Source organism: Medicago sativa, chromosome 4, assembly GCF_051527215.1.
Source record: "Medicago sativa cultivar Bolivia chromosome 4, Bolivia_mono, whole genome shotgun sequence".
NCBI lineage: Eukaryota > Viridiplantae > Streptophyta > Magnoliopsida > Fabales > Fabaceae > Medicago > Medicago sativa.
Genome location: NC_140752.1, coordinates 24,461,714 through 24,478,225, shown reverse-complemented (window position 1 = coordinate 24,478,225; position 16,512 = coordinate 24,461,714). Strand labels below are relative to the sequence as shown.

General features: G+C 30.8%; 2 pseudogenes across 1 annotated transcript; one reads left to right on the top strand and one right to left on the bottom strand.

The window, feature by feature from the left end:
- The first annotated feature begins 807 nt into the window (after positions 1 to 807).
- Positions 808 to 2,319, top strand: LOC146927181 (uncharacterized; annotated as a pseudogene).
- Positions 2,320 to 3,711: 1,392 nt separating this feature from the next.
- Positions 3,712 to 4,568, bottom strand: LOC146927180 (pectinesterase inhibitor 9 pseudogene; annotated as a pseudogene). Its single transcript, XR_015005604.1, has one exon. The product of XR_015005604.1 is annotated as a pectinesterase inhibitor 9 pseudogene (transcript).
- Positions 4,569 to 16,512: the final 11,944 nt, after the last annotated feature.

Genomic DNA, 16,512 nt, shown 5'->3' with positions numbered 1-16,512 from the left:
TGAAAATCAGGTAATCCACATCCAGTAAAACATGGAAGCTGCAATCTAATAACATATAAAATCTCATTTAAAGTTCATTACCTGTCTGACAAGAATGACAAGCTCTTATGGCTCATATCTGAAAAGCTCCTCTACAGATTTTGTGTAAATGGAAATCAAATCTCTGAAATAGAAGAAAACAACATGTATTAGAATCTATGAACGTAACCAAACAGAAATATCTAATATAATTTTTATAGACCTTCGTTGACTTAGCAATTTCTCGCTTTCCTCCAGCTTCTTCTTTTTCCCTCAACGGTTTGGATTAAGCAACCAAACAACTATATGTTAGGCCAAGAACCCCGACTTCAAATCTCTGAAATAGAAGAAAACAACATGTATTAGAATCTATGAACGTAACCAAACAGAAATATCTAATACAATTTTTACAGACCTTCGTTGATTTAGCAATTTCTCGCTTTCCTCCAGCTTCTTCTTTTGTCCCTCAACGGTTTGGATTAAGCCACCAAAAAACTATAAGTTACGCCAAGAACCCCGACTTCAAACTACTAGCGAAAGACTTAACTTTTTAAAAGTTCAAGTACAATGACATTGAGAAAACTAAGAGCAGACAAATCATTAATAAGATCAGTAATTATGGTTTATCATACACATGGCATGTTATTAAATAAAAATGCAAATATTAAGAAATCAGAAGTGGAGCTTTTAAGATGAATAATACATTGAATTTTGAATACTTTGATATTCGATTAAAAAATTCTATATCTTGACTCTTTAATAAATGGCTTAGAGTTGTAATTGATAAACATGAAATTACCTAAGATTTCTTACAAAGAATCTCCAATTGGTATTAGGCCTTCCTCTTCTCTTATGCAGGGAGCCTATTTATATAAATATATGTTGTTTCAATAATGTATATTGTGATATTGGAATGTTAACTATGAGAAGCATCAAAAAATAAGAAAAGAGGAAGGACATTGTGCTTAAAAATTCATGCTCGGTCACTTGTTGATAGACAAGAAATCACCTTAAATGAAGGAGAGCCCATTGGACCAAATCAAAGATAGTTTTTGAATTCAACAGTTTTTTGGGATCAGTAGCAAGGATGTTAGATTTATGTCCTCTTACATACACAAATTGGAAGGCTATACCAAAGAAGAAGAAGACTATATGAGCCTATGTCAATGTATCAACTCTTCTAGTGTGTGTGTGGTTGTGTGTTTGAATACATTGTTCCTTTACTTATCCAATATATTTAATTATTTATGTTCTTTTTCTTTGCAGAAAATATACATTGTTCCAGAAAAAGGAGAGAATTTTGTATATGCCATTATAAATGATGCTTGGAGTTGGTATAAATGGTCGATTAAGAAAAATCATTTTAGTAAGTATAAATACTTGTGTGAGCGGCTGAAAAACCGTCTAGATAGCATACCAAAAGCACACTTTAAGAAATTAATGACTTATGGGAGATATGAAACTATTAAAGTAAGATAAATTTAATTTTATTCGTTTATTATTTTACATTATTATTTTCATATTTAATCAATTTAGTTCCTCATATGAATGCAGGAAATTAGTCATCAAAATGCTACGAATATAGCTAAACAGAAATGGAGACATCGAGCATGTCCCATAAGATTTACTATCATAAGGGAAAGTTTAGTATCTAACTTTTACTACTATTAGTGAATAATTAAATTCTTCTATTAGTAATGATTTTTCTACTATTAGTGAATAATTTTTTTTGGAAAAATAGTCACTTTGGTCCTTGAATGAGCGACGAGTAGTCATAATAGTCCCTCAATGTATCGAAATAGCAAAATAGTCCCTGATTGTGCACTTTGTTAGTCAAAATAGTCCTTGATATTAAAATATTTCGTTAATATTGTCATATTAGTCATTCAGTAGACTTACTTATTGTCATATTAGTCCTTATACGTATTTACTTATTGTCATTTTAGTCCTTATATCAAAAGAGTTATTGTGAGTATTAAGGGGTTATTTTAGGGACTATTTTGACTAACAAAGTGGACAATCAGGGACTATTTTGGAATTTTGATACATTGAAGGACTATTGTGACTACTTGCTACACATTCAGGGACCAAAGTGACTATTATCCCAATTTTTTTTTCTTTAGGTAGCGTGCAACCAAGGATGATAGAGAGCCTCCTACTCAAGCTGAAGTTTTTATTGAAACACGACAAAGTAAGAGAGAAGTTTTTATTGAAACACGACAAAGTAATAGAGGAAACCAGCTAGACCAAGTTACAAGTAACACAATTGCAAGTTTTTTCTTTATGATTTTACCTAGTTAGATATTGGCAGAAACGCAAAGAAAAAAAAATCAAGATTTTATCCTAAAAAATGATTTTATATTCTACAAATATTTAATTTTCTAGATAGTTAAAGTCAACAGTTACAATGTGTTGTTAGAATGTTTAAAGACAACGGTTTCAGTTTGTTGCATTTGACTATATGCAATAAAACCGTTGTCAAAAGAAAAGATAACGCCTTAGACCACAATTGTGAAAAAAGCATTGTTGAAGGTTAAGGCAACCCTTTTAGACAACACTTTTTATCCGTAGCAATGGACTGAATATGAAGTAGTGGACTGATTGGCTCCTTCTTGCTCAATATAGAACAATGCTTTACATTGCAACATGTGATTTAAGCTTCCTTATGCTACCTCAGTTGTTCTGGAGCCATCAATCTTCTCTAGTTAGGGATGAAAAAATAGCACTTATGGCAAATCAATATTTTAGTGAATCTAATCTTAATCACTTTTTTTTTTGCTAATACTAGTCTTGATCACTATAGTCTAGACTACGTTTATTCATAAAATTATCATTTGGTGATTTCATTTATCCTATTTCACTTCTAATTTTAGTCATGATTATGCATGTAATGTTTAAAATGGTCCAAACTAGTTTTTCTTTTTGTTGAAAAAAAGCTCGTCTAAACTAGTGTTTTTGAGAGGATGATCCACATACCAGTAAAAATAGGAAACAATATTGATAAAGACATAAAAAACTTTGACACCTTTAAAGAGAAATAGATACAACTGATGTAATAAATATGATATTTGTTGATGTGATAGGAAGAGAGATTGAGAAACTAAGGTATTGAATCAATGTATAAAATTTAAAGATGTATGAATATATTAACAACAATCAAGTCATATCTTACTAAGTAGAATTAGATACATGAATCTTACGGCGTCAGAGTTCAATCAAAAATCATGTCTATCTCTAATTCATTTATCTCTAAAACATTCATAGTAATTTTTTTATAGTTTTTGTAGGTCTACCCATATCTATCTCTAGTTATCTAACTCTCCTTACTATAAAATCCATATGCCGACATTGTAATCTTGTTCAGGCCATGGAAGTAGCCACCACACCGGGATCACATCCTCGCTCAACCTCCCATTTCGAAAGTCCTTTATCCCCCATCACACTCTCTCTCTCTCTCTCTCTCTCTCTCTCTCTCTCTCTCTCTCTCTATATATATATATATATATATATATATCGCTCTATCTCATCTTTCACTCTAATTGTAGATTAACATACAAGAAGTCTTTATAATACGATTTATTTTCTTTTATTTTAAACTTCTTCAAATTAAAGTGGCTAAGAAGTACTAGGAATAATATTTTTTCATTTACCAACGAATGAAATTACTGAATAATAAAATTAAACCAGCATAAGTATTTATTAACATTGTTTTTTGAGAGGATAAATATTTATCAACATAAATAATATTACATCAATAATATTACACTAGATAAATAACTATGTAAAACCACCCAAAGAAAAAACATGTATCATATATACATGGACAAACAAAGGGTGATAAAAAAAAGTATGATTGAAGTTTTTCATGGCTTCTTGGAAATTCTAGCTGCTTGCCGATACCTTGTAGCATAACTTTGAAACAAAGCAAGTGCGTTACTAGTAACTTCTGCAACATTCTTCGCCTTCACCTTAATCGTCGCAACTCTTTTGCTCATCCTATGACCAGGGAACGATTGTACACAACTACTAGCGTCTGTTAAGGCAGTACTCACCCATGTCTCAACGTTACTTATGTGCCACAACACTTTATCATTAATGATGGTGTTAAATTTGTTCAACCTTTTTAGTTCTTTGATGGCTTGACTAAGTTGATCAACACTATCATTGATTTGATTCACACAATCTTGGACGGTTAGGTACATCCTATTGTTGTTATGATCAATAGCTTTGAGTTCCTTGGCCACATTCAAAAGGTATCCTCTTGTTTGCAATGCTCTTGATAGGCTAACGGATAAGGCAACTTGAGCTAAGTGTTGAGGTCCATTTATGGTTGAACTGGAAAATTTGTTAAGGCAACGAATGCATAGATTAGGGTAGAGGGTACCATTGCAAGATGACTCTATGTAGTTTATTGTTTGAGAGTTATTTTTGGCTAAGGAGGACTCTATGAAGAATGAGAGGAAAATGACTAGTGATGTGAGAATGAATGTTTGTGCCATTTTGTGTTACAATTGAACTTTGGTTGGTTAATGTGATATGATGGAAGAAGAGAATTTCCAAAGCTTAAATTTGATGAAAATGCTAATGGGGTTTGTTGCTTATATAGAGAGTTCCCACATTGCATAATTATTTTGGTCAAATCCCCACATGCAATTTATGCTTAGCTATTTTGTTTCTTTTCTTTGCTGTAGTTGTCCCTTGTTACGTTTATTAAAGTCCATTATACGTGCAATGAGTTGCGCTAAGCAAGAAGAGAAACAATATGACTATCATAAAAAAAAATAGTAATAATAGATAATAAGTGTTTAATGTGTAATGAGTAATCACGATAGTCCTTCAATGTATCAAAATTTTAAATTAGTGTTTAATAGTGCACTATATTTATCAAAATAGTTCATGACGCTAAAATAATCTCTCAATACTTGCAATAATTCCTTTCATATAGGGATTGAAATGATAATAAGTAAGTACATATAAGGATTGATATGACAATAAGTAAGTATATTGAAGAACTGATATGACAATATTAATGAAGTATTTTATTATTAGAGATTATTTTGACAAACCAAGTACACGATCATGGACTATTTTGATACATTGAAGGACCATTGTGACTACTCGTTATATATTTTAGGACCAAAGTGACTATTACTCCTAAAACTTTATTAAGAGTTAGTCGGTCAAAAATCTAATATTAGCATCGGTGTTATTGTGTTAGATAAGCATGCATTATAGTACCATGATGTAGAATATAATAGATAATCATTAGATCCATACATAGGAAAGATTGTCCACCTTGTGAGAAACGAGGAAATTATTAATTCTGATTTGGAGTAAATTCCCATTTTAAGAAGCTATTTTGTTTCTTTTCTTTGCTGTAATTGTCCATTATACGTGCAATGAGTTGCGCTAAGCAAGAAGAGAAAATTATCATAAAAAAATAAAATGAGGTATAATATAGTTTCTTTGGTCGCTTAATGTGTAATGAGTAATCACAATAGTCCTTCAATGTATCAAAATTTTAAATTAGTGTTTAATTGTGCACTCTCTTTATCAAAATAGTTCATGACGCTAAAATAATCTCTCAATACTTGCAATAATTCTTTTCATATAGGGATTGAAATGATAATAGGTACGTATAAGGATTGATATGACAATAAGTAAGTACTTATACTGAAGAACTGATATGACAATATTAATGAAGCATTTTATTATTAGAGATTATTTTGACAAACTAAGTACACGATCATGGACTATTTTGATATTTTGATACATTGAAGGACCATTGTGACTACTCGTTATACATGTTGGGACCAAAATGACTATTACTCCTAAAACTTTAATAAGGGTTAGTCGGTCAAAAATCTCATATTAGCATCGGTGTTATTGTGTTAGATAAGCATGCATTATAGTACCATGATGTAGAATATAATAGATAATCATTAGATCCATACATAGGATTGATTGTCCACCTTGTGAGAAACGAGGAAATTATTAATTCTGATTTGGAGTAAATTCCCATTTTAAGAAGCTTGTTTTTCTTAGTTGAGTGAAGTGGTGTGTGAAGTAATATTGTTGGTCAAACTTTTTGTTTTACACGTTTTAAGGTATAAATAATCTCTTTTGATCATTAACATAAGAGAGACAATTGTAAAAAAGAAAAAAAATACATAAGAGAGACATGTGATGATAGAATAAACTATCATATAGTGTAATAAAAAAAAAAAACTTCATTTTCAGTGGATTAAACGAAATCCCTACAAATTGAAAACGATTCAAACAAAAAAATAAAAATGATTTATGAGATGAATATTGAGCTTTTAAAGGGGTTTCAAAATCGCCTTTCTTCCAAGAAGTCACTTGCTTGAAAATTTCTCTCTTCATCCTTGAAAAACTCGGTTCGGTAGTATCTGGCACGAAAGAAAGGGGATTCAAATTCAACTCAGAAGAAAATTAAATCCAAAAAAATGTAATAAATGAAAAAAAAAATGTAAAAAATGGTAAAAATGTTTTTTTTTTATCGAGGAAAAAAACAACCAAAATGAGAGATATTTTAACTTTTGCTTATATTTCATTTCGGATGGAGTATGATATAATTGAGATCAATACTCACCTATTTTGCCAGCATCTTCTAACCCACGTCGAGCAGGTCATTACTCATTGTCCTAGGACAATTACCACACCAACAAAGGCGAGCAAGCGCTAACTTTAGCACGTTTTTATTTTAAGTAGAGTAAAATTGGTTCTTTTCAACCCCTGCACTTCTCGGAGGCCCTTACTTATATGATATCATTGATAGTAAAGATAAAAAATAAAAATGACATTTATTTTAAACTATTTTCATTGATTCAAACAAATTTAGATTTGTCAGTTTTGTTCATTATGGATTAATCCATAAATACATGTATCAATCCAAAATTGCTTTGTCAAAAATATTTAAAAATCCTTAAAACATGTTTTGATCCATACGTCGTACATATCGAACGAAGAGGGTACAATTTTTAGTTCAAAACTTTAAAATTTCATTACCTATCAACTTCAGTTTCATTTACCTATCAACTTCAGTTTCATTTTTAATCATTCCTAAGGGTTGTTAGAATTTAAACCCATGAGGAGAGTCCAACCCAAAAGACTAGTCCAATAGGTAGGAGAATCTCATGACTTAAATACCATATCAAGCAGAACACTACAAAAGAGAAATATCAAGTAATAAACACTACATGCTATAAAATGCACCGGCAATTGATTTGGAATGCATTCAATAGAAAAAGATGCCTAATCATAAATAAAAACATATTGCACACCAAATAGAAATTAGGAGTAATGTTACAACTCAAATATTTAAAAGATGTTCATGAGAATTAAAATATACCAACATGAAAAATAAAATGCTAGAAGCATGGACAAAACAAATATATGTGGTACAACTAAGATAAAAGATATGTTGTATAATTTTGTCTACATATTCATGTGTATATGTGAATTTCTTAAAAACACCTTATATTAATTGATATAAAATAAATACCAACTAATATATGTGAACTTTGCCATAATGTCGATGAAGTGCAACCAGATAAGAAAGACATCTCTCAAGCAGCCAGCCACAGAGTTCAAACAAAACAAACCTGTCTGCAATATCAGTTACACAAGCGACAAGACCTCCACATGGTACTTTCCTCCACTGGACTCACACAGTCCACACTCGGGCCCACAAATAAGGCACATAAAAATGTTGCAAACCAAACCAACTTTACTATTCCATTACAACTCTTCTCTTCTCTTCTCTTCCTTCCATTTCTATTTCATTCATCTAAGCAAGCTACCTAGCTGTTTCTTTCTTAGGAGATATTTTTTTTTTATTTTTTTATTTAAGTTTTTGGCTTTGAATGTTTTTTGTCACATTTTTTTCCACTTCACTTCATGATATTTTTGTCACATTTGCTTCCTTCATCTCTGCTTGCTTGGTTGCTTGAGGTACCAGCACACTAATCCTTCTTAAGAAACCTTGCATAAACTTGGAATGTTTCTGTTCCCTTTCATTATGATTTAAACCCACACATTCCAAGTTTAGCAAATTTCTTCACATTCATACCATGATTTAAATCATAATCAAAACAATTTTTAGACACCTTCTTTCTTTCTTTCTTCTTTATAATGATTTGGTTATTAAAAAAAGTGATTTTTTTCCTGCTTATGAAAACAATTTTTAGAAAACATGGAATGGTTGTGTTTTAATTATAATCAAAACAATGTTTAGAAACCTTTCTTCTTTAGTGATTCAGTTATTATCTCTGGTTTTTCCCTATGTATTGTGTTATTTTGTTTACACATCTCAAACAAGCAAGATATTTGTTCATTTATGGCGGTGAGCTTTCCAAACGAATTAGGTGCAAAGACCAAAACAAATCTCCTCAAACTTTATGGCACCGTAAATTACTAACTCAAATGTCTAGAGTCAACTATGTGTTTCACAATCTAACTTGATACAAAGAATTTTTAGCAAAGGAAATCTTTCACCATTGAGTTCATGAACATAATTACGTCAAGTAAAAACAATACTTCAACTCTTTTTATTAGTTCTCGTTCTCCAAGTGTACATAAGTACGATTGAGGTCATTATATTCAAGGTTCTAAAATAAAGGTCATTAATAAAATAACTTCCTATTTCAATTTTGAAACTCTCAAACTTCTTAAATTCAAGGGTTAATTATGTTTCTAGTCCCTATAAAATAGCGACCTTATAAGTTTAGTCCTTACTTAATTTTAATAGCATTTTTAGTCCCTAATTTTGTTTTTCTGCACCGAGTATTAGTCCCTACTCAATTCAAATTTGTTTAATTTATGCTTAAACTCTTAAATTTTTGAACAATTTTTTGCAGACATGTTTAGAACATTACTAAAAGTTCCTCTGCAAAAAATTATCGCAAAATTTGATTTCTACATCCAGATTTTATTACTTTTTATCTTTAACTTTTGTCGTTTTAAAAAATTCATATTTAATTCATTTCATGTCAGAAAATTCTAAATTTTAGTAAACGAACCTTTCATAGTGTTCTAATCTTGTCTCAAAAAAATCGTTTAAAAATTTAAGAGTTTAAGGATAATTAATCAAACTTTGTTTTAGCAGGGACTAAAATTATAAGTAAATTTTTTTTATAGGGACTAAAAATGCTATTAAAATTAAGTAAGGACTAAACTTACAAGGTCGCTATTTTATAGGGACTAGAAACATAATTAACCCTAAATTCAATTACAAGCCTCTTGAAAATGATCGATCTGAATTTTTAACTCAAGAGTTGTCAATTTGGACAATTGCCCAAACTCAACCTTTAGTGTTTACATTCTCAAGAGCTATATTCTTAAATCCCCACTCAAGTCAATGATGTTATTGCACTTCAACTCCTCACGTTCAACGGATACAATATTGGGTGAGATCTCTTTTAGTCCAGATTGACTGCATCAAGAGTCTTGAGATGAGTTAACGCCTTATTTGAATTGGTTCCGATAGGGACAAAGAAAATAAGAAAATTGGTATGAGTTGACTTTGGTTAAACACAACAATTTTAGTTTTTTTTTGACAAAACAACAATTTTTGTTTTAACACATCCCCTCAAAAAAAGTATTTAAAATTTTCTGAAAATAAAGTAGAATTGATGATTACAAAAAGCTCCAAAAATGGGTAATATAATTTATGAGGAAGCACATTGATATCACAGTTATTCAAGATAAATTGTGAGCGGTTTCTTAGAGAATCATTTATCGGTCATTTCACAAAGACATGTTTGTCTTTATTTGCATGTAAAGAAAAGTGTCTTTGTGAATTGATGGACATATGATTTTACAATAAACTCCTATAAAACCATATTGAATAATTGTGATATTAATGTGCTTCCTTAGACACCCATGTTTAGAGTTTTTGATGTTCTAAAATTCTACTCTATTTCTAAAAATTTCAAATACTTTCTTTGAGAAGATGTTAAAACTAAAAGTGGTTAACCAAATTCAACCTATGCAAATTTTCTCACTTCCCTTTCATCACTATTGGAAGTCATTGTCCTTGTGTCGTTCTGTTTTGGAAAGCATGGATGGAAATGGGAGCTTTGACAAATTTGATTGCAATCAATATCGACTACAAGAGATCTCACCCAATATTATATCAAGCTTTATTGATTTGGAGGAGTTGAATAACAGTAAACTCGTTGAGTGGGGATTTAAGAGTAAATCTTTTGAGAATAAAAATACTGATTTTTAGCAATTGTCCAAGTTGACATTTATTGAGTTCAAATTGATGATTTTCAAGAGATTGACAATTGATGTTTAAAAAGTTGGAGAATTTTCAAATTCAAATTGGAAATTAGAGTAACAACCTTGATTTTGGAACCTTGAATAGACTGGCACTCAATAGTACTAATGTACACTTGGATGAACTAATAAAAAGAGCTGAAACCTTGCTTTTACTTGACGAAATTAATGTTTAAAATGTTCATGAACTAAGTGGTGGAGGATTTCATTAACTAAAGATAGGCTTTCAGGTGAGGCAATGTTGTGACTGACGACGAAAGAAGATTGTCGACGCCTGACCGGTTCCTTTGTAGCATGTGATAAGGTTAATTACAACAATATTTTGTTTGCTTGTTATTTTGTTTCTCTGATTTCATTTCTAACTTATTCACTATATATTGGCTTGAGCTGACATACTAAGACATGCGGTTTTCAACTAATCAAACTTTAAAATTTGGTATGATCATTTTTATTTAGCCTTTTTTTTATGTCCATTTTGATCCTTTTCTTGGCAGGTTCATTTTAGACGAATCATTGCTTGATGGACGTGCAATGGAACTTGGACGAGAATGGCATTTGCACATGTGTTTGGTCATATGCTAATTTTCACTTTCATTTTAAAAAAAAGGCTTAATTAATGATTTGGTCCCTTAAGTTATTTGTTGGTTACATTTTGGTCCCATAAGTTATTAACGTTACAATTTGGTCCCTTAAGTTACTTTTTTGTTTCGTTTTGGTCCCTTAACTATTAAAAGTTTCGTTTTGGCCCTTAACTTATTTTTTGGTTTCGTTTTGGTCCCTTAACTTATTTTTTGCTTTCGTTTTGGTCCCTTAACTCTTCCTCCATCAACCACTTTGGTCCTTTACGTTAGGATGAATGTATTAGAGTTAAGGGACCAAAACGAAACCAAAAAATAAGTTAAGGGACCAAAACGAAACCAAAAAATAAGTTAAGGGACCAAAACGAAACTTTTAATAGTTAAGGGACTAAAACGAAACCAAAAAGTAAGTTAAGGGACCAAATTGTAGCGTTAATAACTTAAGGGACCAAAACGAAACCAAAAAATAAGTTAAGGTACCAAAAGAGTAATTAAGCCTTAAAAAAATGTTATCAGATTAGCATAAAAAAAAGGGTTAATTATGTTTCTAGTCCCTATAAAATAGCGACCTTGTAAGTTTAGTCCCTACTTAATTTTAATAGCATTTTTAGTCCCTAATTTTGTTTTTCTGCACTGAGTATTAGTCCCTACTCAATTCAAATTTGTTTAATTTATGCTTAAACTCTTAAATTTTTGAACAATTTTTTGCAGACATGTTTAGAACATTACTAAAAGTTCGTCCGCAAAAAATTATCGCAAAATTTGATTTCTACATCCAGATTTTATTACTTTTTATCTTTAACTTTTGTCGTTTTAAAAAATTCATATTTAATTCATTTCATGTCAGAAAATTCTAAATTTTAGTAAACGAACCTTTCATAGTGTTCTAATCTTGTCTCAAAAAAATCGTTCAAAAATTTAAGAGTTTAAGGATAATTAATCAAACTTTGTTTTAGCAGGGACTAAAATTATAAGTAAATTTTTTTTTATAGGGACTAAAAATGCTATTAAAATTAAGTAGGGACTAAACTTACAAGGTCGCTATTTTATAGGGACTAGAAACATAATTAACCCTAAAAAAAACATGTTGACTTAATCATATTAGAACTCTTTTTACTAATAATCTGTATTTGGCATGCATGTAACATTATCTTGTTGGAATAAAGGGTAGTCCTGAAGTAAACAGAAACCTTGACACTGATGTTATTGTTGCTGAAGTCCGGGAAACAAGCGGCAAGGGAGATGAGGTTTGTACATCCACCCAGGTTTTTATAGTTAATTGACGATGTAACTATAGTTTTCTGGTTTCAAGGTTATGTATCATATTCTCTATAATCAGGCTTCATCTTTATCCAAAAAAATTGTTTTACATTGCAATAACCTTAAAATCGTATAATTGAATGTGATTGCGTGTATCAGTGTCACGTCTGTGTCAGGGACACCTGACACATCTTCAATCTAAAGTGTCCATGCTACCTTGGTTACCATTAATTAACCTTTGCCAAACTTGAATGTCCTAGCTTGTGTTGAAAAAGTTAAACCACAAAGACAATTGTGTAAACACTGCCAAGCAATGAAAAACAACTGAGAAATTCTGATTTTCATGGAAGGTATCGTTGCATCCAATATAAATCAAATTAATATTTGAATGAATGGAAGAAAAGTTCCGATGTAAGGCAAGCTTTCCAATAATTAAACATTGACATTAGTGTAAAGGGATTATTCCAATGTTCGATTAACTATCATATGTGATGGGCTGATGGCTTAATCCTCTCTAATGTTATGGAGTTACTTTAGAGAGCAGTTTATTGGGTCTTTTCTGGCTTGTGTTTCTCTTATAGTGAGATTTTATTCTGGCTCATTTTGCTTTTAATTTTGTAGGATGGTTGTTGTAACTGATTCCCCTTCCATTTTGTCTTTCCGCCACTAGTATAGTGTGAGAATGTCAGGGATGGCAATGGGTACCTAATGGGTAGTGTACTATAGTACCCATCCCCATACCCGCATTTGTAAAAAATGCCCATACCCGTGTCCGTACCCTCGTGGACAACAACTTTAGTGCTCTTCTCTATACCTTATGGGTACTTAAGTGCTCATACCCACACCTATTACCCGCACTTTAGCCATGAAAAGATAATAAAAAACACTACAATTGAAATAAAACTATGATCCAAATTTTTTTAAATCAACTCACAAAATAATATGAATCGTAGTATTTAGCCAAATAAAAAAACATCTAAAATATTTCTCGAAAGAAAAAAAATAGATACATTACATTAATTATACGTTAAAAAGTTGTAGTTGCATGTTAAAGTCATAATAAATTGTTACTAAAGTTTTTATTAAGTTGTTTTAGGTTTAGGGTTAGACTTAAATAGTTAAATAAATTAATTAATTGTACACCAAAAATAAATAAATTATATATTATATTGTATAAATACATATATGCGGGTTGCGGGGCTCGGTAGTACAATGCACATACCCGTGCTCATACCCATTCAAATTTGCGGGTAATTATCCATACCCAACCCTGGACCCATGAAAGCGGGGTTTTACCCTACCCATAGCGGATATTTTTTGCGGGTGCCCAAAGGATCTGAGTCCAATTGCCATCCCTAGAGAATGACCAGGAAGTTCAGTTTAGGGATGACAATTGGACACAGACCCAATGGACACCCGCAAAATTTACCCGCAAGAGGTAGGGTAAAACCTCTTTTTTAAGGGTATGGGCTTGGGTCTGGGTAATTACCCACAAATTTGGATGAGTATGGATGCGGGTGAGGGCACTATACTACCCAGCCCCGCAACCCGCATATACATATTTATACAATATTATAAATATTTTATTTATTTTTTGTGTACAATTATTTAATTTATTTAGTTATTTAAGGATAAACCTAAACCTAAAAACTAATACGGTAATCGTTTCATCCTTACCTTCATAAGCTCACGAGCTACAAATTTATGATTTAAATCAATTTGATGTTTATTTTAGCATGCACTTTTTTATATGTATTTTGAATGTTTTTATTTTAATTTTTGAGAAATATTTTGGATATATTTTTATTTGGTTAAATACTACGATTTCTACTATTTTATGAGTTGCTTTAAAAAAAATTGGACCATAGTTTTATTTCAATTGTGAAGTTTTTTATTGTCTTTTTATAATTAAAGTGCGGATAATGGATACGGGTATGGACACTTAGGTCCCCACAGGGTATGGGGAAGGGCACTAAAGTTGTTACCCATGAAGGTACGGGCTCGGGTACGGGTATTTATTACAAAAGCGGGTATGGGGAAGGGTACTATAGTACCCTACCTATTGGGTACCCATTGTCATCCCTAGTTCAGTTACCTTTCTTCAAAAAAGAAAAAATAGTTCGTACATTTAATAGAAAATATGTTTTTTAACCGGAGCAAAAAACGTGTTCTTACTTTAATTTCTTTTTTTTTTTTTTTTATAATTTTCATGTATGTATTGAATATATTGTATGGTTATGTCTAATTTTAAATATTTTTTTGAGCCAATGTTTAATTTGTTTTAAGAAGTTAAAATGACATATATTAACTCAAAAGCTTGGAAAATCCAACATAAGGAGTGCTGAAAAATCAGCCAACCAAGTAACAAATTACATCAAACACCAAAAGAAATGTGAAATCAAAAAAGGCTAAAGTGCCCTGATTACAAAGTCATTCCCGAACAAGCTAAAGGATTAAGCCATCACATGTAATAAGTAGAAGCGAAATTAATCTGATTCGCTTTCAGCCACTAGTAAGATTGAAACTTAATTTTGTCAAGAAGAGTTTTTAAAGAGTTCTCTTGTTGATGAAACACCCGAGCATTTCTCACTTGAAACCACATTAGATTGAAAACGGTTCTTTACGCAACGAATGCTAGGCTAATAAATTGACCTTAAGAGGAACATCCTTATTCCAAATTGCATTAGAGTGGTCTGCTGCCAAGACGTTAACTAACGGCATCATAGTTATAAGCACTTGTAACATTGTATTTTTTTGGAAACATGTAAATGCCAAAGCCACATGTCAGGAATGTTAGTCTGTAAAACAATATTTGTTAAAATATCACTACACTCCCTAACATGCTCTTCTTCCCAAGCTAACAATCGACGTTTCCCCTTCCACACTTCACCTTCCCCTCCCCATCCAAGAGAATACATTTCAGCCACCGTTGTCATTTTATTAACAGCTAAATAAAAAGACGACTAAATCTACACTTCAACACCACCCCATCAATCCATTGATCCTACCAAAATAAAGTTTGTGAACCATCTCCTACTCCTAATGTTTAATTTTAAATATCTAAAATACTATTTTGGTTATATTTTATCATGAATTAATAACGTTTTTTTATGTCATTTTACATTTATTAACCAGTTGAATTGTTGATTTTATCAAACACTTCTATTGGTTTATCATCTATTTGCTATAAGATATCAAGTATAAGTTATCTATTATTAGACATTAGCCATAAGTTATTAAGTAGTTTGCCGGTCATCGACTTCTTTTACCAAAAAGAATTTAACATATATTTATATAAAGGTTTGTGGAATATATATTTTTGTATTTATTTTTTTCTTCAATTTATAGCACTTTTTTTATTGAGCAATTTATAGCACTTTTGTACTTTTCTTTTAATAAGAGTTATTTAAAAAATTATATCACAAAAATATGGTTTCTACAGAAACAAAAAAAAAAATCATAATATGAGCCATTGATCTTTCCATGTATCATTAAGCTTCCATGTAATTGATTGATTCTAATGGAGTAATAGAGAAGAAATTGGGATCGCACTTTTCCATGACACCAAAGCATTTTTACTATACTCTATATTTTTCGAGTTAGAATCCTCTTTATTTGTCAAAATAAATGGATAATACAATTTGGAGAGAGATAAACACAAAAAAGAGATAGTGGAGATTTTAATTAAAATCTCATCATCATTAATTACTTTATATTTTTTTAAGAATTTTTGTGTCTTTATCTCTCCAAATGAAGAAAATGGAGACAATTGTAAATGGAGAAGATCTTAACTCATATTTTTCACTCTTCCTTCAATTTTCAAACCAAATCATTTAAGATTCCACAATCTTTCTGTCTTCTTGTCTCATCTAAATATCGATTTGCAATCGAAGGCTGCCAAAAGGAAGCTAATCCTAATTCAAAGGATGTTGAGAGGATAATGTAAAATCTCTCAAAAAAACAAAAGAGGATAATGTAAAAATTGTTTAGTTGATATTGTCTTTGGCATTGATTGATTAACTTTTTAGGTTTTGTGTTTGTATTTATTATTGATATTCAGTGCTCACAACTCACTTATTCTTCAACTTATTTTCTTTGGGTGTGTTTGTTTCAACGTAAGAAATTACATTTCTTGGAATGATATTTCAGAACTAATAATATTTTTGGAAATAACATTCCTATCATGTGTTTATAGCAAGTTGAGTTATATTCCCATGAAAATGTTTTTTTTTACACAATTCCTCTGAGAATGTTTGATTCACATCCTTTAACCATGAGAATAACGACAATATAACAAATCATGTGTAAATAATATTCCTGAAATATAACATTAATTGAAACAAATTTTCAAAAT